The sequence below is a fragment of the Vidua macroura genome, chromosome 6 (genome assembly GCF_024509145.1).
Source record: "Vidua macroura isolate BioBank_ID:100142 chromosome 6, ASM2450914v1, whole genome shotgun sequence".
In the NCBI taxonomy this organism is placed as follows: domain Eukaryota; kingdom Metazoa; phylum Chordata; class Aves; order Passeriformes; family Viduidae; genus Vidua; species Vidua macroura.
Genome location: NC_071576.1, coordinates 10,725,061 through 10,748,474, shown reverse-complemented (window position 1 = coordinate 10,748,474; position 23,414 = coordinate 10,725,061). Strand labels below are relative to the sequence as shown.

At 46.4% G+C, this 23,414-nt stretch overlaps 1 long non-coding RNA gene across 1 annotated transcript; it reads left to right on the top strand.

The window, feature by feature from the left end:
• The first annotated feature begins 93 nt into the window (after positions 1 to 93).
• On the top strand, positions 94 to 22,474 carry LOC128809199 (uncharacterized). The gene is made up of 4 exons (XR_008437650.1): positions 94 to 385; positions 11,514 to 11,614; positions 17,891 to 17,985; positions 22,094 to 22,474. It is a non-coding gene; the product is annotated as an uncharacterized LOC128809199 (long non-coding RNA).
• The last annotated feature ends 940 nt before the right edge of the window (positions 22,475 to 23,414 follow it).

The following is a 23,414-nucleotide window of genomic DNA, read 5'->3' as shown; positions in this document are numbered from 1 at the left end:
GCCGGGCGGGAGCGGCGCGGCTGCGCGCCTGGAGGGGACGGTGGCGGCACCGGCCCGGCCGGGGCTGGGCGAGGGCTCGGCTCACCCCTGAGTGCGACCCAGTGCTGCGGCCTGAGCATCTCCTGCTCGCTGCCAACCCAGTGCAGAGACGGGACGGGACCTGACAGTCAGTGAATGCCACCGAAAAGGGGGGAGGGGGGGGGGTAAAGCCCCAGGGACTCCGGAGTAGTGCTGAGATGGCAAAGCAAAGGCGTGGGTGGGGGATGGATGACACGTACAAGCACGTTCCTGCTGCGAGCAGAGGAGCCTGCCCTGGACACATCTCCTTCAGGACATGTCAGGGATGATTGTTCTGTGCCTTGAGCACAGTCCAGTGTGCTGGGAGGTGAGGCTCTCTGTCACAAGTTGTCTGCTCTCCCTGGGGTGGGGGGGAGGTGGCTGCAGGGAGCCCTTTGTTCTCATAGGGTCTGGGAGATTGTATTTTACTTAATATATTGAAGATAATAGAGGATCAGTTTCCTTTCCTGGTCTGGGTAAGGTTTGTTATAACATCACTCTGTTGTGTGGCTTCTCCTGGGAGTCCTGAGTTTCTTTTTTCGTTTTTGTTTACTGAATGTGGTGGCTATCTGATTCTCTGTGCTTCCTTACACGTGATCAGGCACAACAGAACGAGCAGGAGTGGGCCCAGACTGAAATGGAGGCAGGGGAAAGCTCCAGACCAGTGACCAGACTAAGTGTGGGGTAGAGAGCTGGGTGGGGAGGGGTGGGTGACTGGGTTCCTTCACTGAAGAAAAGCTCCAGGCTTTGCCAGTAGTGAGGCCAGCATTGGCAAGCAGCTGTGGCAGCTGGCCAGCAGCTGTGTGGTGTAGCTATGAAGTGCCCACACCTTTGGATATGGATTGTGGGCTGCAAGCTGATCGCTCCCTTGGCCCTTCCTCTGCAGAGGGTCATTCTGCTCCAGGCCAAATGCTGTCCCAACTGTTACAGTGGCTGAACAACACATTGCTTTTCTTTAGGGAAAAAAAAGAACAAGAAGATGACCTGAGGGAGTCTAGAGCTACTCTAAATGTGGATTTGGGGTTTAAGGCCAAGTCTCCTTAGAAGGTTCGGGGGGTGTGCTTTGGCAGCAGACTAATGCTTCAACAGTGACTCTTGGCATTCTTGCTGCTCTGTCCACCCTGCTTTAGGCTGCCCGTGCTGGGCTGGTCATCGTCCCCAGAGAAGGCTGTGGAGCACTGTGAACCATGCTGGAGGGGCTCTTGGTGACCAAAAAGCTCTGGAGCCTAGGGTGGCCCTGGCTGTGCCCTAAGCTGGTGTCTGGAATAGACACAGCCAGCACTACGGGCTCCCTGTGGGGGAGGCAACACCACAGCGGCCGCCTGCCCTGCTGGAAATTGCACGTGATAAATTTAACATGGAACCTGCTGCAAGGTGGCATATCAATAAAAAATGTGAATATGCTGACTTTGACACTCCCTCGCATGAAAACTGACTTTGGGAGATGATAAAATGCAGCTGTACTGAGGAGTGACTGAATGAAGTTTGACTTTAGTTATTCTAGGCTTTCTTCAACTTTTGGTAGGTGTTTTCACTGTGCTAACACTGTTGTGGCTCTCCTCTCCTCCTGCCCAACACCTTGGGCATGGGCATGTGGGACCTGGTAACCCCTTCCAGAAGGCTGTCAAGAAATCTAAATTAATTCAGCTCAGTACATTATGTCATTTTGTTTTTCTTCTGTGGTTTATTTTTCTTTAATTTCATCTGCTCCAAATTTGGTTACACAGAAATTTCCACTTCAACCCAATCTGTGAGTTTTTGACAGACAGGCTTATTTAAGACCTACAGCTGGAAGAAGTAATTAAGGTTTCACTGAAAATGCAACTTCTTGACCTAAGGCAAAAATACTAAATTTCAACTTAGTTTTACTTTATAATCTCAGCTTCACCTTCATAGCTGTGTAACATTTTATTGCTGATGGTGGGAACAGGGCTCTTGTATCCTCCTTTTGTTTTTGTAGTGGGAGCTCACAAAGGTATAAAAAGCCCCTGAGAACCCATTTCCCTCCCTTCACAAAGGAAAGCTTATGATGGGGGCAAATATATATATATATATATATATATATATATATATATATATATATATATTTATTTATTTATTTATTTATATATTTATATATTTATATATTTATTTATATATTTATATATTTATATATTTATATATTTATATATTTATATATTTATATATTTATATTTCGGGTGCTGCAAACAAGCACTTTTAAATGTTCCCTTCCACTGTAGGACTGGTGGGTGAGGTGGCCAGGGTTTGTCCTTTTTTCACCAGGACTGGGGTAAGTTGTCTCATGATGCCTGAATCTTGTATTGCTGAGCTGAGCTTTGGAGCTTCCAGCCTTTAAACCCTTCTGTGTGATACCTGCCCCAGGTCAGCTCTGGCCCTTGGAGTTCTAAAAGTGCTACCAGCCCCTCACCCAACACTGGGAGTAGGGATGGGAAGGGAAGCTGTGCCTTACCTGCATCTCCCTGAGAGCAATTGTCATGCCAGAGGTGGGGGGAGGTTTAGGCCTGGCTCAGGGTGAGGGTGTGTAAAACTCACACTACAGCTGCCTGGAAATATGGCCAAATGGGAATATACCCAATCCTTTTTAAAATTCAATAAAGCAAGAAAGTAGTGTGGGATCTTTAGAAAATCAGATGTTGCCATTTTGTCACAGAAGAGCATTCCACACAGGCATTTTTGAACAGCCTTCTCTTGTCGTCCCTCCTTCTTCCCCCCCAGCCTTTCTAAAGGTTTTCCTGGAAAGAGTGGACAAGGAAATGGCTGATGCTCAATGGAAAACTAAAAGCCAACTGTTTTGGAATGGCTTACAGGAACAAACCTTGCTCTATTTGTCTGGGAAAACTTTACTTAGTTAACTCTCTTGGATGAATCACTGCTGTTAGCAGGAAAGCACTGCTGGTCTCGTCTCTATGGCATCCTCTTGCACCCGTACCTCATCTCCAGAATATGTGCTGTTAATCCTATCTGGAGCCTGTTACTGCCTTAGAATTCTCCCTTTTTGGCTGGACAGGGTTGCTGCTACTGTTTATTAACAAGCACAGTTAAAATATGCTGCTGTTTTTTGCCTTGTGCCGTGATGCAGATTTGTCTGACCCCAGCACCAGGAGCTGGATGAGAGGAGAGCCACGAGCTTGGTTTTCAGTGCAGTGAATAGCTGCTCCTGGAGCCTGGATCACTGCTGTCACAACCCCCTTGCTACAGAGCAGTGGTACAGCAGGAGCTGCTGCTGCACATCCACAGCGGCTTAAAACATTCTGACAAGTAAACTGTATGGGCTGGCTTGATGCACGATCAGATAGAGTTTGTCAGGGCTGCTCCAGCCTCCTGGGTCATTGGAAATTACCCATCTTCCCACAGCTGGCATGGCCCTGGCACGTAGCTCCCAGCCAGCTGCAGTGCTCAGGGGAATCCAGGCCCCCTGTGCTTGTACCTGACCAGGACCAGTTTTGGACTGGGGGGGACCTGCTGGTGCTCACACCTGGTGAGGGTGATGCCATGGCTGGAGTGAGCAAGGCCTGTTCCACCCTGCAGCTGGCAAATGCTGCGAAGGAACAATATTTTAGGTGGGCAGGGATGCAGATCCCAGGGAACTGCCAATGTGCTGGCTAACCCAGCCCAGGCAAAGCTTTGCTGAGGCATCGATCACTGACCCTGCCCTGGGGAGGAGCTGGTGTGGTTCTCAGCCTTCATGAACCCAGAGGCAGCTGAAGGGGTGCAGATCTATCCCTGTCAGAGTCAGAAGTGCAGTATTTGTGAAAGAGGAGATGGATTGTGTTTGCTCAGCAGTCCCAGGGGAAGCTGTGTCCTGGGGAGTAGAGAGTGGGAGGCAAAGGGAAAAAACAGAGAGCAATTTAAAGGAGTCCTTCATTCACTGCCTGTGCTGTGAGGTCAGCGAGGAGGCTGTTTGGGAGCTTATGGCACTGCTGCTGCATTGTGGCATTTGCTAACACAGCTTCTAAATCCAACGGGGGAGAGAGAGAAAGAAAATTCAAAATAAACTGAAAGTTTTGGTTTAATAGAAAATAAAATCTGTTAGATGCAAAAAATGGGAATAACTTTCTCCCTGTCAAAATACTTTTTGATAGAGTTTTGTGGGCAGACTGCCTCATTTTCATCCGTTTTGCAATAAAAAGCACCCGACTTCTCACCGGGACTGGCTCTGGCAATATCCCTCAGTGACGCATTTGCAGTTGGCAGGGGAAGGAGGGAGAAGGTTCATGTGGGGTCAAACACATCCCAAACGGGTGTTCCTCCAAGCGGGAAGAGCTGCAGTGCAGAGATGCAGCTGCAGCGGCTCGTTGTCCTTGGAAAGGCCCTGCAGGGCTGGGGAGGGACAATAGTGTTCCTGTGCCAGCTCCCCTGTGTGTTCAGCAGAGCCCTTCTCTGGGTTTTGGTCCCACTGGCTCCCTGTGGGCTCCGTGTGGTTTGAGGAGGGGCTGTGATGAGCTGGGGCAAATCTTTCTGCCAGGGCTGTTCTCTGTGGGCTCTGGGTGATGCTTGGGTAGAGTTGGCTGTGTCAACACCCAGTTCCTCAGTGACCTCCTGGAAGAGTGATACCTGCTCTTCCCTACAGCCTTTAGGGCAGCCTGGAAAGAGGCAATGTCTGGGTGTCAAAAGCAGTGCTGGCCAAAATCCAGTGTTTGTGTTCCCTTCCTGTGTCCTCAGGTGGATTTATGTGTATGAGCCACACTGCTGCTGCCAGATAAGTGATGGCTCAATGTTTCAAATGTTAAAAAAAAAAATCTACTTTTCTTGTTCTAAATGATTTCCAAACAGGAGCTAATTGTCTAGATGATTCCCCTTGTACCAGAGAGTTCATCTTCCCATGTTCAGCACAGGATCTAGTCCAGTAGTAGGGCTTTCGTTGCTTTGGCAAATAGTGATGATCAGGGGGAAGAATGACAGTGATGTTGAAACAAAATACACTGAGCTGGACTGGTTTTCTTTGCAGGCATTTTGTTTTCTGACAGCTGCAGAACTCTTTGCCTGAGGATCCCCTGCTGAGAAAAATACCCCTGGGAAAAGCAGTTCAAAGTCATTTTTGGGAGAAGAAACTTTCTTCCAGTCCAGCTTTGACAAAAGCACACACATAGACCAAAACCCCTCTGACCTCTCCCAGCAATGGGCTGGACTCCTCAGAAGCCACAAGCCTTCCTTTCTCCAATTCTTAACTAGAACCATCCCAGATACCAAGGGTTTGGCATCTGAATCATACAATTTGTCAGTGACCTGTGCTATTTGGAGACTTGGGAATGTGCCACCAGGATGCAGAGCAAGGCTCTGTTTATAAGTCATGCTGCTGCTGTAACATATATCCTCGAGGGCAGGTCTCATGAACATCAGCTCTGAGATGAAATGCTCCCCTGTGGCTGTTCCCCCTGCCAGGGAGAGATGCACAGCCCTTCCTGTACCATGCTGGTTGTGGTTTGGGACTGCAGTGGAGGAGTTTTCATGCAGAGCTGGGGACTCTGGGGGAGGAGGGCACCCAGCCTGGCTGTGCTCAGAGCTGCTTTTGGCCTGACCTGCTGGTAATGATTTGACCTCCTCTTAATTAAGGGAGTGAGCCCTGGTTGGGGTGATCATCATCGCAGTGGCTCCTCGCTGGTGCTGAGCCGTGCAGGGCAGCGGTGTGGGGATGCAGATTGGATTGCTTTCTGAGCAGGAGTATTTTAATAGGGGTTGCCGGAGCCCACACAGACCTCTGGATGCACTGAGTGGCCTCTTGATCCCAGGAGGGCATTAAAGGCAACCCTAGAAGGGAAAATGGCAGGACAGGGGGGCTAGGAAGTCATGGGAAGGGAGGCAGAAAAGATGTTTATCGAGGGCCTAATTAGCACAAGTGAAAAAATGCTAATAGGGTGAAGAGAGACTGGGAAGGAAGGGGAGAGCTGTGTGTATGTAGAGACCAGCTGGTGGAGAGAAACCAGATGAAAGGGAAGAAACCAGAAACAGGAGAGGAGCAGGGATGGGAAAACAGGAGGTGGGAGGCAGAGAAGGAAGGCAGGAGGGTTAGTTATTTTGAGGGACTTTTTCAGCAGAAGAAATTTAAGGTTAGGGGAAATGGCATCTGTGGAAAGTAGAGAGGTGAGTCAAACTGAGGGAGGAAAACCTGTGCTTTAATATTTCTCTTCTCCAGGAAGAGGAGAAAATGGTTTCAGGATAGCTGTGTGCTTGGTTACAGTGAGAGGAAAACCCAGATAGTCAGAGCAAGAAAAAGACCACGGTCCATAATGAACAACAAAAGAACAAAGGAACAGAAGGAAGCCCTTGAGTAGCTGGTTGCAGAGAGAATGCAATTGGATTTTCTTTTCCCCACGAAGCAGGGTAGAAGTGGGCTCAGCTCTCCTTCTCTCTCTGAGTAACCCTGAGGTGGCTGTTTTGCTGTTTCTCTGTTGATTATGCTGCTGTGGGGTTACATCCATGCTGTGCATATGTGAGCAGAGCTTGTCCATGGAGCTGTTTCCCATTTCCAGCCTCTCCTGCAGGGCTGGCTATGGGCACTGGCTGTGCCTGGGTCTGCAGCCCCAGCACAGGGTTCAGGAAGCCATGTTGTGATGGGGTGCTCTCCCTTCACAGCAGCGCCCCAAGGAAGCTAAACCTTAGCTGCAGCCTCTCCTGCTCCATGTCCCAGCTGCGTGCCAGGTGAGAACTCAGTTTTAATTACTGAGCAATAACCTTTCTCACTCTCCCTTTGGAGCCACTGCTGTTGAACTGTGCTGGTGTGCATTGCTCAGGATGCTGAGCCCCTGTGTGCATCTGCCATGCCCAGACCACACAGCCAGGAAAGAAACACACAGCAGGGAAAGCCCAGACCACGGAGACATGGCTGTGGTGGGACCACCTCTGCTGCTGGGCACAGCTAAGACAGGGAGCAGGCAGGTTGGTTTCTCTTGTTTGTTTCTTTCTTTCTGCAATATCGACCCTCTATAATTCCAGTAACATGGGTGTAATCATGTCTAGAGGGCTCAGTAGCCCTCTTCCCCAGTAGCTCTTCTTCCCCAGTTTGTACAGCAGTACTATAGGCAGAGGAACCTGGGTCTGATTCAAGAAACTGCCTTGGCAGCACAGGCTCTGCTCATACCTGATGGCTGGGCACTTGCAGAACAGCACTTGTTGGCCTGGAAACTCGATTGTAGGAATCCTTTGGTGTGTGTGGTTTTTTTGCAACTTTGTGTTCTTGATGTGAATTTCTGACAGACCTGGTGAAAACGTTTAACATCTTCCACACCACTTAAAACATCCCCCTGCCTCTCTTCCCCTTACTGTAGTGGGGGGTTTTGTAAAATAGAATGAGAACTACCCTTGTGGTCTGTCAGAGGTGCTAATGGAAGCAGAAATAGTTTTGCATTTTAATGCACTTCTGGACAGATTTGGTTCTGTGTGAGGTTTGCACACAGCAGAGAGGGGGAAAATGTCTGTTAAGCAGAAATCTTTATCAAAATAATGAAACCATAATACAGGCCCAAATCCTGCTCCTTGTCACCACCCAAGTAATCATGTGGAACCAAATGCATGTGCCACTCCTGCAGGAATCTCTACATTGGCTGTGGTGGTGGTGCAAGTCAGGAGTGACCCCAAAAAGTCAAAGCATCACCTTTCTGCTTGTGCCCTGCATGGGGAAGGCACAGTATGTGCTGTGAGGTCAGGGATGTGAGCATGGTGTGGTCCTGCACATACCAGCCCCCAGGGCAGGACTCCACAGCCAAGGGGGAATCACTCCTGGGTGGTGTCATGTTTCCCTGTTTGGGGGGATCCCCCCACCTCTGCAGCTGTCCTACAGGACAGCGGGGCTGGTTTGCTGCCCTTGCTGCAGAGGGAACCATTGTGCAATCATGGCTTTGCCTTTGATGGGGGAAGGGAAAATCCAGGACTGGGCAAAACTGAAAGCAAGGTGATCCCAGGTGAGTGGAGTGAATCCTGTCTGAGGACATAAGGGATGGCAGTGGCCATGGGTGTTGTGAGAAAATCCTCCTTCAGTGGGCATCTCTGCCATAATGTAGCTGCACTTCAGACAAAAGGCACATCTGATTTGGCAACAGATAAAGGCTAACTGAAACTCTTTTTGTTTATTTTTCTTAGTTTTACAGCTCATAATTGGAGTGGCTGGGTTTCCTCCACAAAAAATGCAAAATTTAATGACATTGAAACAGCTGAAAGGTAAAGCAAAGTAAAGCTGAACAGTTCCCTGTTTTTCTAAAAATTTCAGACTTTCAAACTTCAAACTTTTCTTCTGTTTTTACTCAATCTTTATTAATTTTAATTAAAAACCTGAAAATCGTGGTTCAGTACCAAATCAAGCATTTAATTTCACATTAAACTGAAGTGCCAGTAGCAATAGTAATCATATAAACAGCCATTTTCATAATACAAAGAAAAGGACATGCTGAGGCTGGAGATCTTGTTTGGAATGGGGGACTCAGCCCTGGTGACAGCAGCAAGAACACAAGTGCAGGCAGTGGTCTGTCCCTTTCATTGACATGAGTAAGATCATACAGTCAAATTGTACAGTCACAAGCCTTACAGAGGGTGAGGCCCTTCTGGGATGGAATAAGGAAACTACAGCTCCTCCTTTTCAGCCTTTAACAGCACTTCAAGGCCCTGGATCACACTTCTCTCCTTCCAGTTATAGAAGGCCAAAGTGGTTTTGCTTGGTGAAAAGAAAAACATACCCAAAGCCTCAGAAGAAAATATCAAACTCCCTCCCCCTGCTGAATTAGTTATTTTTTATAGGATGACATTTTGAGGGAAGCAAACATCATGAGAGCCAGTGAGCACTGAGAGATCTGTATGTGATATGTGATAAACTGAAACCATAGCAGTTTTGGGTGGTTTAACTGTTTTAGCAGGCAGATGCTGGGGGGTGGGAGGATGTGGGGATGTACTTAAATTCCTGCTGCCCTTATGGACTGAGCAGAGTGGGAGCAGGTAGGGCCCTGAGCTCCTCTCCCATGGGAGTGAGCAGGGAACAGGACCAGTGTTTGCCTTGCCCTGGGCTCTGCCCATTGCCTTCACCCTGGGTGGTTTTGTTTCCTGTGCTGTGGTGGACAGGTTCACAGGCAGCAGTTCTTACCAGGCATCAGTTGTGGACCACAAAGTGAGTCAGGTCAATAGTCTCACTGCTGTGATGTCCTTTTGGTTAGCATGGTGTCTTGGTGGCCGAATCCAGGTGTCATATCAGCTGCCCTTGGCTGGAGACTGAGCCAGGCTTGGCCCCTCTTGGTAGTGACAAAGTTTTCTACAGCATCCCATTATTGGTGACTTCTCCTTTGCATCAGACACAGACAACAGACTTGTTGGTTTTCCTCTGCCAGAGGAGAAGCAGCTAGAGATGCAAATCTGCACAGCCAGGTGAAGAGCACAGCCCCCCGTGGATGTCAGGGCCCTCACAGGTCTCCAAAGATCTCTCCAGTATTCAGGTCATGAATCCTTGTAATAAAACCACACTTGCTTCACTCTTCCCCTCCATCTTTAGAATGAAAAGAATTTGTGAAGGTAAAACCACACTACTTCCAAGTCCTCTTCTTGATCCCATTTTGGTGCAGGGAGAGTGCTTCCCCATTGTTTTATAACTAAAGGCTGAAGGATTATGTTCAGCCTTTGACTATCCAGTTCCCTTTCTTCACTCCTTCAGACAGCATCACTCTGTGTGAAACTTGCTGGAGGTGACTTGGGCCAGTTCTGTGCTGTGGATCTCAGAGATGGTGCCTGGCAGCCTGCCTGCCTGATGGTCAGACAGGAACTTTCTCAAGCACTGTATCAATAAAAATGGATGTATAGACTGTTCCTGGCCTTATAAAGCAAAAAAATACTTTCACTGTACTGCTTATTTTTATTTTTATTGTTACCTTTGCAAGCACACGTGGCAGTATGACAGGACAAAGGCTGTGCTAGGAGGTGCAGATATTACACTGCTCAACACAGTGAATCTTTCACCATTTTGGTCAAAAGCATTCTTAAAAGTGAAGAAAACCCTAGCACTGGCTTGAAGCACAGAGCATTTACATTTCACTTTGTTCCTGAGGCCAACTTAGATACCAGCTGCCCCCGCAGCAGAAATGTGCCTGAGCTGCCCATTTTTGGCACAGCTGAGACCCCTAAACAGGGCAAGTGTCAGAGACCACCAGCTCCACCCTTGCACTGCCCCTTCTTGCTACCAGAGGGTGCTGGCATGTCCTGATAATCCATTACTGTTTGATGTAATTGAAGGAAAATGCTGTATTTATCTTCTGCTCAGCTAAGCTCAGTTTGAAGAAAAGTTTCTGCTCTCACAGCTTGAGGAGAACCTGCCCAGAGAGGTTAATGGCAGAAGATGTTTATACAGGAATGGAGCTTCCCAAGGAAGGAGCTGGGTGGAGAAGTCTCCTCTAGCTGTCACTTTAATTTCCTGTTTTTAAATGGTCAGTCCCTGCCTTTTAAGAAGGTGTGTTGGGTGAGAGCTTTGCCATTTGTGGTGGTGTGAAGAGAATAAACTGATGCCTCTGGCCCCTCTCAGGGAAGTCAGAAGCCCAACATCTGCCAAGGGCTGGGGGGTCTTGTCTTTGCAAAGCAGCGTCTGGCTGGGGGCCCCTGTAGTTTAACAATGGGAGGGCTGTGCCAGCGATGAGGGAGGCTTGTCCTACCTTCTGTGCTGCCCAGTGTGATGTGTGCCCTGCCAGAGCCATGGGACAGGTGGTGTGGTTACCCCAAGGGCTCCTGAACCTTCTTCCCCTCTCACCCCCACACGGAGGTTGCACCCAGCCCTGTAGCAGCACCCAAACCTCTTATGGGTCTCCAGTAGTGTCATGTCAACCTTCTAGCCAGGAACTGGAATGGAAGAAGACACGCTGGTCATCTTCTGGAATGATGTTGTTTTGCTTCCAGATGCCAAGCCAAATTTATGCATCAGCACAGCTTCTTTCCCCATCCTGAAAGCCTGAGAGAAATTGTTCCACTGCTCTTCTGCAGAAGTCACCTTGGAGGAGTGGGGACCTAAGGAGTTTTGGGGCACAATTACCTGTGTAAAGACACCAGCAACAGCTTGGAAGATAGATGTGAGCCAGTAGACTTGAGAGGTCATTCCTGCTGCCCATGGTACCGGACTGTGGTTGGAAGTATTGATGGACCAGGGTTATTTGTACCAGTGAAGATTGCATTATAAAAGTGGTAGCAGGATGCTTAACATAAGGGATTATCCAGTGCAGCCGACCTGCACCAGGGGCAGCCCTTCAGAGGGCTGGCATGGGGTGCCAGGCAGCTCCCAAGTTGTCCCAAGTGAAGCCATTATTCTAGTTGGACTGTACTGTAAGATGTGGGGTTTGCTGTGTTAGTGGGATGCAATCAGAAATGCCTATGTAGGAGACACAAACAAAAGTAATTTTGCAGTTTTTCACAATTTGACTAATATTTCTGGGAAGATAAATGGGCTTCTGAAGGTGAAGCTTATTAAAAATTTCTGCCAGGTAGCTGCATCCTGTCGTGTCCTGCCCTGACCCTGCATGGCTTTCACTGTCACCAGCTGTCCCTTGCTCTTGCCTTGTGAGCTATGTGAAACAAACCAAGAGTAAGTACAGCATGAAAGTGTGAATGGCCTGTGCTGCAGACCACCCTTGGGCTCCCTCCAAGAGCAGAAGCCAGGAGTCAGAGGCTCTGGAGGCCTGTGCCAGCTCTAGGAGGGACAACCTGCTCCACACACCTGCAAAAACCTTGTGTGGCTGGAGGCACCAGGCCCCTGGCGCTCACTAAAGCAGCCAGTGTGGAGGGGGGCAGAGGAAAGCCAATCCTCTAAGGTCTCTTTGTAGTTTTCAAATAGATGGACTTGGACTTCAAGGCAAGCAGAGCCCACTGAGCACCCTGCCCTCTTCCCAGGGGACCATAGGAATGGGGATGATCTTCCTCAGCTTTCTCATGTGGTGCCTCAGAAAGTCTGTTGATGCTGCTCCAAGTCTGGGTCTGGCTGGCTGCAAAAAGTGTTGTCCAGCTTTTGTTCCCTTGGCTTTGCTTTTCTCTTTGTTCTCAACTCTTTATTTCTTTTTCCTACTGGGTAAAGCAAGTGTTTGAATCTCCAGCAAATGCAGACTTTAGGCAATTTAACATAACCATGGCACCCCTGCAGTTGGAAGAAGCCAGCAGAAGGACTGTGCTGAACTGCAGTGACTTGGTGGGCCTTTGTTGGTGTTCACCAACTGGATGTGGCAGGCAGTGAGAGCAGTTGCCTGCTGCCACCAGCTCATGCTCCCTGTGCTCGTGCTGCCTCCCTCTCTGGCAGAGACACAGGTCTCTGTATATGAAGATGTGTGTATATATATATATATTAAAAATATATTTATCATAATGTGTGACAGAAGCAAGATTAGGTTTACCTTTGGGTATCCCTGGTTTTTCTGGCCCTGTGATAATTTGACCTCTCCCAGCTCTGCAAGGAGAGGAAGCTGACTGAATGTTTATTACATTTGTAGATTACATATGCCCATCTACGGCGTATGTTTACAACGAATTTATAGAGCCCTATAAAGGGGCTAACAGGCATTATATTTAATTAATGTGGCAGAAATTATATCATTGTAATAACTGCCTGGCCTTTAGAGGTAAAACTTAGTGCCAGGGATTCCCAGATGAATCATCTCTGATAAGAACCAGAAATGACATAGGCCATATATTGTATGGTGAATTTGTTTGGATTGGTACCTTTAGGGTATTCAGCCTTGCCAAGTCTCTGTGGTGCTGACACCGTTTATTACACATTTTCATTTATTAAGAGATTATTTGACTGCAGTTTGTTGTTTTATTGTACAGCAGGTGATAATTTTACACTAAATTAACTGTAACATCTCTGTTAGGAACAGGCCAAAGAGACTTCTTGCTATGATGCTAAATACTAAGTAATGGCTTTTATTCATCAGGGGAGTAATTTACTGCCATGTGCAGGGCTTGAATAAGACTTTCCACTTACCTGTTATTAGTCTGTGCATGTTCAGGTTAGGGTTAATGGTCTTGTGCCAACACAGGCTCCCTCTTAAAAACAGATATCTGTGCTAAAATGTCATAGTTTTCTGCTTTCAGGCTGGACTAAAAAAATTATTTGATGCTACTAAATCTACACACAGGCAGAGAAATGGCTACCGAGGTCTGGAGATGGGTGATGCTTGTTATGTCAATCTATGAACTGGTGGGATTTTAGCATCAGAAGAGGTTACAGATGGGCAGGCAAAGAAGTGAAAGCTCCTTGCACAGTTTGACTCTTCAGTAAAAAAGAAAGATGTTGTTTCCATCCCTGGCTTAAATATTTGTTATTTCAACCAAATAAATAATTCAACCAGAAAATAATTTTCAAACCCTTTATGAAAACAAAGGAAAAAATAAGCAACAATAACAATGCCTCTTTTCCCCACAGAAATTAATAACTTTTGAAGGAAAAATATTTATTCAAAGCCCTTTTTTTCCATTTAAAATAGATTACAGATGAAAATAATTTGCCTATCCCTTAATGAAGTCCATTATACCAGACTAGTTTCATAGTCTGTCTCACACAGATACCGTTGAGTTAAGCTTTGTGCTGGGAGATGGGAATTCCACACCAAATTGAATTGGAGACTCAAGCAGGAACAATTGTGGCTGCAAATTATTAAAGCTTTGCTATATTGGAAATTCACAGCGTGCTTATAGCGGTAACTTACTATTTAGAAGAACCATACTACAAAGCTAAAAAAATAGAGGAAAAAACTAGAACCATATTGCTTTGATCACAAGTCCATGTTTAAAGAAACCAATCATCGGCAAAATAATCCCCTTCCCAACTGTGCCGTGGATTAGCTTTGGTTAATGCTAACACTGCCTTTATATGGAGCACATCAAGGGAAAAATTATCAAATAAAATCTAGGGCTGCCTAAGTAATTCACAGTAAATAATGTGCTGGAGGGAAGCCCCTGACACACTCACACACACACTCTCTCACTCTTGTTCTCACTTAGGACTTTTCTGTGAGCCAGCTCTGCCTCTGAGTGCAGGGTGAGCGACAGCTTCCCGAGCAGGCGGCTCTGAGTCACACACATCTGTTCTGACTGGACAAGCACATCAAGTGTTGTATTTCCAGCTACTGAAAGGATGATCAGAGCTCCTAAATTAGCTGTCCAGTGTGAAGTTTTTTATGATTAGTTATTCCAAGTTGTCTTCTGGGGAATATTTTCTGGGCCTTCTTTTAAAATTTGCTGCTCAGATTGCTCTGCAGCAAGCTTGTTAGCTGTAGTGCTCATGGAAAGTTGCTCCCAGAGCAATGTGCATCCATATGCTGAGGATATGAAATAATATTCCTAACTACTTTTTTTGCAGTATTCCCCAGATCTACTGAATGGATATGCCTCTTTTATTTATTTGAGGGTGTTACTGATTTTAGATGAGGGAATGTAAGACTGTATAAATGGATGTTGTCTTGTTGCCTTTTGGGAATGACATCTGATTTCTGCTCCCCTTCCCCATTTTTTTTGGAGTCTCTGTTTTCTGCAGAGGGAATGTACAGAAAATTTCAAGCTCATCCTTAATCTGGGATTTGTTGTGGGTTTTTTTTGGTTTTTTTTTTTGTTTTGTTTTTTTTTTTTTTTTTTTTTTTTTTTTTTTTTAAGAGCAGGAGCAATACCAGCCTATGAAACAAAACTCTCCCAGGCCCCAGGCCTGGAAATTAAGTGTTAATGAGTGGGAGGCTCTACCCATGCATCCCAGCTTGGGTGTGAACATTTGAGGAAAAACCTGCCCATTTGAGAGTGGAGGAGGTGCGTGGCACTCTATGGACACCACAAGCACAGCTGCATACAAGGGACACTTGAGAATGAATCCTTTGCTGGACAGCTACAAAAGCTGCTGCTCCTAAAGCCACCAATGCAAAAATGATGAGCAAATCTGGAAATAAACTGAGATTCAAACAAATCTTTTGTGTATAGTCAACGTATTTTTTTGGGCATAGGTGTGGTTTTAAATGTGTTCAATCCTTCCGAGGGAGTTTCAGTCACTGTGTTTTTAGAGGGATGTGGTCTTGTGCCTGCCCTGCCTCAGCACTAGCCCAGTGATGTCCTTCCCTGTGGATTTTAGGCAGCATACAAAGCACAAGGTGAGCTTGTAAAGCCCTGAGAGATCCCTGAGTGAGGGCTGTTCTGCAGGACCCATGGAGATTACAAATCCTGTTGTGTTCAGGCAGGATTGCAAACGCTGAGGTGAGCTGGCATGAGTGACATGAACATCAACTAGATCATGTCTATTTTTAACACCCAGCAAAATCATTAGAACCAATACTGTTATCATCTCTAGTGCTAAACCCCCTCTAAAAGGAGAAGGTATTGTGGGACACCCCCTACAAAATGATGCTTGGAGGTTACACCACAGTATATGCTACTGCATTACATTTCTACCCTTCTACCATCCCTGTAGCCTGTTCAAAGAACTGTAAGTAAAAGCTGAGCTGCTGATAACCACTTTACAAATGAAAACCTCGATTTTATTTGATGGTGTAAGACTTGTGAAGAAAATGAGGGAAGAACATAGAACAGAATAAATTTTATTAGTCGAGTAGATGTGGCAGAATAATTACAATTTCTGGGAGAGTGTGGAGAACAGTGTAAGAAGGCTGGAAAAGAAATAGCAGCTTAAAATGTGATTGTCTGTTTGGGGTGATAGTAAAGTCAAAAGTGCCATTTCCAGTCTAAAATCCCTATATCCAATACTAAAGAGCATTAGAGCCTAAATAAGGATTTGAATACAAATGTCTTCAACTCCAGCTCACCACAAAATTAAAGGATCTGTTCCAGGACATACAGTGTCTGCATGAAGAGACGCCCCTAGATCTATGCCTTTGAAGCTTAAGTTTTAATTTGGGATTAAAAAAAAAAAAGTTGCACAGGGCCCTGCAGGAGTCTGACACAGTATCCTAGAAGAGATCCTGTGCTGCTGAGGGCTCGAGCAGAGCAGGACTGGGGGTCTTGCCACTTGCCTGCGCTGGAGAAGGAACACTGCCCATGGTGATGCTGCTGATGCAAGAGTGATTCAGCTGTGAACATGGAAAGAAGTGCTGAATATGAGAGAGAAGGGGGAATCCAGGGCAGGCAGGATGGCACACAGGCTGGCTGAGTCCTGCTGATGCTGGTCTTAAAGCCAAACACACATGGTTTGAATTAAGGCTGGCCTCCCTCTGTCCAAATGCATTGCAGATTATGAATGATGTGGGTTTTGCATGGGTAATTTTTTCTTTTTCATCTCAGTATAAGGTAGCCCAGGAGACACCATCATGTATGATGTGAGCATTTTTCTTGTGCTCTGTGTTTGATTTAATCAAAAGAGCTTTCTTAGCAGCCTGGATACACTGGGTGACCACTTCTACTATTCTCAGCATTTTGCAACATGATTATTTTGCCAGTCCTCTTTTATGTGCAGGCTTGAGTGCACTCAGAAGCATCAGGCACAGCTCATTGATTTAGGGTCATCTGATCTGGGATAAAATAAGACAGTGGGTAGCTTTTACCATTGTGTCTTCACCTCCTGGTGTAGACAGGGCTGGAAGCAGGGCTGCCTTCAGCAGGAGCCCATGGGTGCCCCTGTCAAACAAGACTCCTCAGTGCTGCACTGCTGTGTCCCAGCAGCAGTGCTGGCAGAGTCCCTAATGCAGGGCATTTCTTAGCTGGACTGCTGGGAGCTGAGGCTGGCCCACGGCTCCAGTGGTGGCCCATGGCTCCCGTGGTGTCTCACTGTCATGGTTTGTGGCCTCTCTGGGGTTGTCCCCAGGCAGGTGTCACAGACCCAGCAGCACCAGGAGGCTCTGCCTCAGGCTGACAGTGGGGATTTGCTGCCCTGCCTCACTGATGCTCTGCCAGCTGCCCAGTTCCTCTGCGAGCAGTCCTGAGATTGGGGTTTGCTTTTATTTATTCCATTACATAAAATATTCAAATTTGGAAAAAAACCCCAACCTACACCAACATCAGGAAAGCCCCCCAATATCCAAAGGTGTTTCCAGAGCAGGATATTTCCCATTTGCTCCTGCTGGGCAGCGTTGCTGTCCCTTTGTCCCGTGGTGCAGTGCTTTCCATTTTGAGGTCTGGTGTTCTTGGGTCAGACCTGGATGCAGGAGCCTGTCCAAATTAGGGACCTGCTAAGCCTGGTTCATGGACCACTTGCCCTCTCCAAAGTGAGTATATGTAAATTCACTGATTGTATTCCTTGTCTTTTTGGAGCTTGTGCAACTCAAGATTGGTTTCTGAGTCATCCTGCTGTGAGTCCCAAGTCCTGCAGGGAGATGTGCCAGTATGAGGCATATTAGTGAAAAGATCGAGTAAAGGGGCCGGTGACTTCATTTTAGCCAGTGGGAGAATTTGTACAACGCAGCTCAGCTTGGGCTCTGAGGTCAAGGAGCCTTTGGTGAGGGGCAGCTGAGAGCAGACAAGGGTTAATTTTTTCACCTGGAAGAGCTGCATTTTCCTGAAGAGGAAAGAGCCTCTGAATCTCTCCTGTGAGCTTTGGAAAACATTTTGAAATTTTTTTTCTTCTTCAAATAAAGAATTCATTAAGTTTTCTGTTCCTCTGAGTCCCTGTGCTTCCCATTCCCAGAGGCATAATATTGAGCCTAATCACCAACTAGAACAACTGAGGCCTTTATTTTGGTGTAAAGCTGCATGAAAAAAGAAAGTCCCCTGTGTATGCAGCTGTAACACTTGCATAATTTTAAGAAATATGGAGAAACTCACAACTGATTTCCAAATCTGCGTTTTCCTTTTTCCTGTAATGAGTGTGATGCATAATTTACACAGGCAAGAAAATGTAGGAAGCTGATTATTTTTTTTCTTTGTGTTTGTTTTCATTCAGTTACAGAACGGCTGGAACTGCAGAAAGCTGAGATAAGAGCCCTACCCCTTCCTTGGTGCAGTGAGCACGATATGAAGGATGAAGAGGAACTCAAGGTACAACCACCAGGACTTAGCTGGGTCTTTCCAGCAGTAATCAAAAACAAATATGTCTTGTCTGTTTCCTGTCTTGAAAAGGAGGAGCATGAGAGCCATGGAGTGAAATGCTCAGTAAATTTGGGGGCAATCACAGCCTCAGACACTGAGATACCTGGCCACACCCACAGCTCTGGCAATAAACTGCTGACTACAAGGAATATTATAAAAATTCCTCCCTGGATGCCATAGACATGTTGATGGTTTTGCATATGTTGAAAACTCCCTGGCTAATGACATATTTCCTCTTTGGGCTGACTCATGAGCTGCTTCTCCTTGTTGCTATGAAAGTTGGAAGCACTTCAACGTTGTGTGCTGCAAGTACATTTCATGAAAGGAGAGGAAAATCTCAGTATTATTTCTGGATTCACAGATTTGACCCTTTCACTTTTGCAGTCAGTGAGCTCTGCCACTTTGACATTTATTAAATAGCTTGTTAGTGGCAGAAGGAATGGCAATAAAATTTGTGTGTATAACTTAAAGCAAACAATCTCTGCTCTTAATCCGGCTTTCAAGGCCTGAAGTAAACAACTGCATTTCAAGGCAACGCTACTGAGAAAAGGAAAGGTCTGTTGGGTGCTACTTGCTTTTAAGCATTGAGACAAAGTGTTTAACAGCCTAAAAGCTCTAAGCCCTGCTTGTTCTGGGGAGATAACAGCTCCACTAATTAGATGATCAAATATTACTTTATTGGTAAATTCTTGTATTGGCCTGGAATGGCTTGTGCTTGCTTGTGAGACATGTAACTCAATTCTTTTGAGCATTTATAATATTCTATAATATAATACAGATTATTTAATGTAAGTGCCATAATTCTTTAATTTAAGTGATATTTGCATCAATGTTGTATGTTGATTATGACCTGGTTCAGGGTATTTATCTGAGCTGATTTTCAGCAGCTCTCAGGGAAAAAATAAAATGTCCAAGATTGACACAATGTCGAACGTTGTTTTCTGTCCCTCACCAGGACAGGTGAGACCCGTGAGTCTGAGTACATGAGCTCATTTTGAGTTAGCACCATGCCAGCACATGAGCAGAGGGAAATGTGAGGAAAAAGAGGCTGGATAAAGCCCTAAGGGCTGCTGACACAGAGACCAGGAGCCGACCTGGCTCCACTGCATCTGACTCCTGAGCAGGGGCAGTTTATATGGAGATGGACAGCACCTTCCTCTGTGTCTGCTTGCCCTGGTGCACTGGTGGTTAAACCACCCATGAGCTGCTGATGGCCAGAGGTTACAGCCTCCGGGCTTAAGGGAAACTAAAATCGCTGCTAATTCACCTTGAAAAGTGAAAAGTAGGCAGAGTGCTCAGGGGTGCAACCAGAGCCAGAGTGGGGAGCTGGGGGCACACACAGTGGCTGAGTTCTGCCAGCAGAAGCCACTTGGCCCTCGAGCCAGGCTGTCTTGCAGAGACGTGGGCTGCACAGACTGGAATCGCTGGTGGATTTAAATCAGTCCTAGCATTTCACAACCTCTCCCTGCAGCTCCCTATGCAGGGCCCCTATACATTTGTATACCATACAGCTCTTCACAGCATGCAGTACTTTTAACACATAACATACATGTTTATCTCAAAGCAGGATAGACATCAATTAACACTGCTCGTTAATGAGGGCACAATCAACTTGCATAACCTTGAACCACTGAATGCACACAGTGATGTATGAATGAGAGGTTAACTGCAGATGACAGCTCATTTCTTTTTGCTCTTCTGCCCAGAACATCCTGCCAATACACACATTATAAATAACATGTTCTCATGATGGTAATGGGGGGGCATTTCAGGAGCAAGCATTGCTTATTTTTTTTAGGAGTGATTACATGACATTAGGGGGTTCAGCTTTAATACCATCTGTTACCTTGGCTGCTGGGATCAGCTGTTTCCACTGCAGGATCTCCATTGCTGGTACCCTTGACCACAGCCCAGTTCTGCGTTCTGAATTAGAGAGTTGAATGCGAAACAAATTAACATAAATACCTACAGAAAAGGGCAAGTAGCATTTTTGATGTGCCTGAGACACGGGTGCCCATGTGACTCACAGTTCACGACTCACAGAGTGGTGTCATTCGTAATTCGTGTAAGCGCTCACTTGCTCACCCACACACGCCCGTGTTATAGCCTGCTTTTCCATGCAAAGCACTCAGCCAGCCACACAGCCCAGTTAGCAACACGCTATCTCTGCTCTCACACACTCTGCCACACCAGTGTTCCTTCTGTGGGGAATATATTTACTTGCTGTAAGGAGCCATCTAGTGAGGGTTTACTGCACATAAAATTAAAGTAACTGCTTCTTTACTGTTTGCTGGCAATACGGAAAGAAAACATGCTTATTTCTTCCCCTCCACGTTCTCCTTGCCACGCTTAAGGTGCAGCAAAAGCAAACGTCTTGAGCAGGTGAGGCTGTGCAGGACCGAACGCCGATTCCCCGGCTGTCCCTGTGCAAAGCACAGGAGCACGTGTGCTCACCCTGGCTCAGCTCTGCTCTCCGGGGACCCGCACGGAGCCAGCACAGTCCCCAGGGAGCTGCCCTGTGCGCTGGCAAGAGCGAAAGCCAAGTGTGTGGGTGGAGAGCACAGGGAAGGGCCGGGCTCGGCAGAAGGCAAAGGCCGTAGACTCGGTGCCGCTGCGGTGTGCGGGAGCTGGCGGCACAGCCAGCCGGGGACGGTGCCCACGTCAGGCAGGCAGCGATGGCATCGCTGCGAGCTTAGCTTAATTGGCAGAAGGCTGAGCCACAGCCTCCGTCAGCACACAGATAAAAGAGCAGCGTTTGAATGGTGGGCACTTCTTGCGAGTTTGCTTTTCAGGTTTGTTTTGTTCTTTAGAGAACGACGAGCTCGTGCAGATGGAAATGCGAGAGTAGAGTTGAGAGCGTCTGTGCACTGCAGAAAGCTGAAGTTACTGCTCCTGGAGCATCAAAAGCACAGCTACAGTGCAAATTCATATTGTTAGGAACTGTACAGTCCGCAGAGGGTCCAAGCACACCAAGTTAAATATTAAGCCCTCACCCAGGGAAATGACAACAGCTTTGCCACAGGTTAAAAATAAGATTTTGTGTTGTGCTCTGAAATTTTCCCCAGTGAGCGCAGCTGGGTGCAGGGACAGGGCAGAGGACCAGCATCACTGCCTGTTTCAGGTGTGCTGAAACAGTCTCCAGACTAAAACAGGGCAGGCACTGGGGTCTCCATCGAGGTGTGCCTGGATGCTCCACAGCAGGCCATGTGCTGGAGTCTCCATCGTGACATTCACTGAGGGGGCTCCTCTGGTCCCTGCCAGCCTCCTGGGGGGGAGTTTGCAAGCAAGCGAGCAGCTGCACAGCACTTGGAGCAGCCTCATGCTGTGCTGGCACTGGAGTAATCCTCCCCATCTCCTGCCTGCCTGTTTGCAGCTCTGGCTCTTAGCAGGCAGCCTTTCTGCTCCTTGATAGCTCAACTCTTGCTCTCCCACGTTGTCCTCAGTGCAATTCCCTTAGGGACAACTGGCCAGCCCTCAATGGGAGAGCTCCAGCTCCGTGGCATACTGGAGGAAAGATGCTGAGACGTTTGACACTGTGATACACAATAAACAGGACAGTCATAGCTACAGTGCATATCAGGATAGGCAAAGTAATCCAACTTTTATAAACAAGCCCGTATTCTACAAAATCCAGACACTCTTTCATGCATAAGAAAATGCCCTGAATTATGAATGTCTGCCATTTTACAATAACTATTCCTTGCTTTTAATTTTTTCCTTGAAAATCCAATTTTTTTTTTTTTTTTACAGTGAGAAAATCCCCCTTTTTAGTCAGTGGAAATTATTTGACATCAATGATTAATAGGTTTAATATAATAGCTGCAATGGAAATTTAGAAAGCAAACAAGCCAAACAGAGCTGAATGGATTTGGTATAATGATTTCATTAGGGATTTTTAAAAGTTTGCTTTATACTTGCAGTTTGTTGTTAGAAAGAATTGGCTGAATTCAGTCAAAATGGTTTGTTCTTTGTCTGTCCGTGGTCACCATAGCTACCATTTCAATCTGTTAACATATGTGGTATTATTTTGTTCCTTTCTCTTAAACTCTGTTCACAGATGCTGTCAAGATTTCCCTTTGTACATATCTGATCGGTTCATGCCAGGTTTGGCTCTGTGCCTGTCCAGGGAAGAGCCTCTATCATCAGGACAAGGTGGTTCAGCACTGGCTGCAGCAATGGAGACAGGATTAGAAGCTGGGGTGGGGATGGCTCCTACTCACTAAGGCATGGGATCTGTGAGAAATACCTTGGGAAGACATTGTCAGAGGTGTACCTTTTTCTGGAGAGGTGGGTATTCCCTGGATGTGCTGTGGCAGCTCCTTGGTTGCCATAAATCAGTATAAATGCATTTGTTTTAGTGGAGGTGTCGTGTCTGCTGGTAGTCAGGCCCTGTGATGTTGCTCATTACACAGGTTTTGGGTAAGGAGCCAAGAGATGAAGGGAGGCACGGCTACAACATTTTAAATAAATAAGTAATAAGACTGTACAGCCTCTGTTCTCTTGCTTTTTCCAGTCTTAGAAAAGGTTCAAAGGATGGAGGTATATCCACTCTGTGCTATGGAGGGGATTGGAATATTTAATGAAGATCAGATTATCCACATTTTGCATTTTAATTGGCATTGAGTGAGGAAAAAAAATCAGTTTTTTCTATTGCTGAATGTGAAGGTGATTGAGATGGCTTAATTTTCTTTCCAGCTGTGAAGCAGGCAGGTAAATATATTGATATATGGATGCAGTACAGTTTATAGTGAAGCTGTAAGAGAAATCAGTCTGGAAAATACACAATTTCCTTCCAACAAAGCACTTACAGTAGAGAGTAAAGTTAAGTCTATATATTTATATTTTTAAGAACATAAAAGCATTTGTTTAAAGCTCTGTGGCTCTGATTTTTCAGAGCCACTGAGCACCCTGCTCTCTGGTTTCTTTTAACTGGAGATGTAGGTTTTCAGCATTTCTGGCAGCCAGGCCCCCTTTACTAATGCCTGCAGAGAGTAGCTGGAGAAAGTGTGAGAAACATTATTGTAATGAGGGGCTAATTCTGCCTCTTCTTCCTGCCTCAGTGCAGATGAAAGAGTGCCTGCAAGTCGTGTTATGTGCACAGGAAAAGGGAATTCTGATTACTGGCTCTGGCTCCCCAGGGGCAGGGATGATCTCCTAGCACAACTCACAGTAAGTCACATCTGCATTTCCAGTATAAGGCCCCTTTTTAAGGACTCCTAGTTTAGCTATAAAAAGTCACTTAGCATGCATGAATAGAAACTAAATTGACAAGATAGACCATAACTGCTCTGAAAGGGCCATTAGTTCCTGTCATATGAAAAATCCACATTTTTAAAAAGCAAGTATTATTCACATTTGCACAACAGGCTGTAACTGTT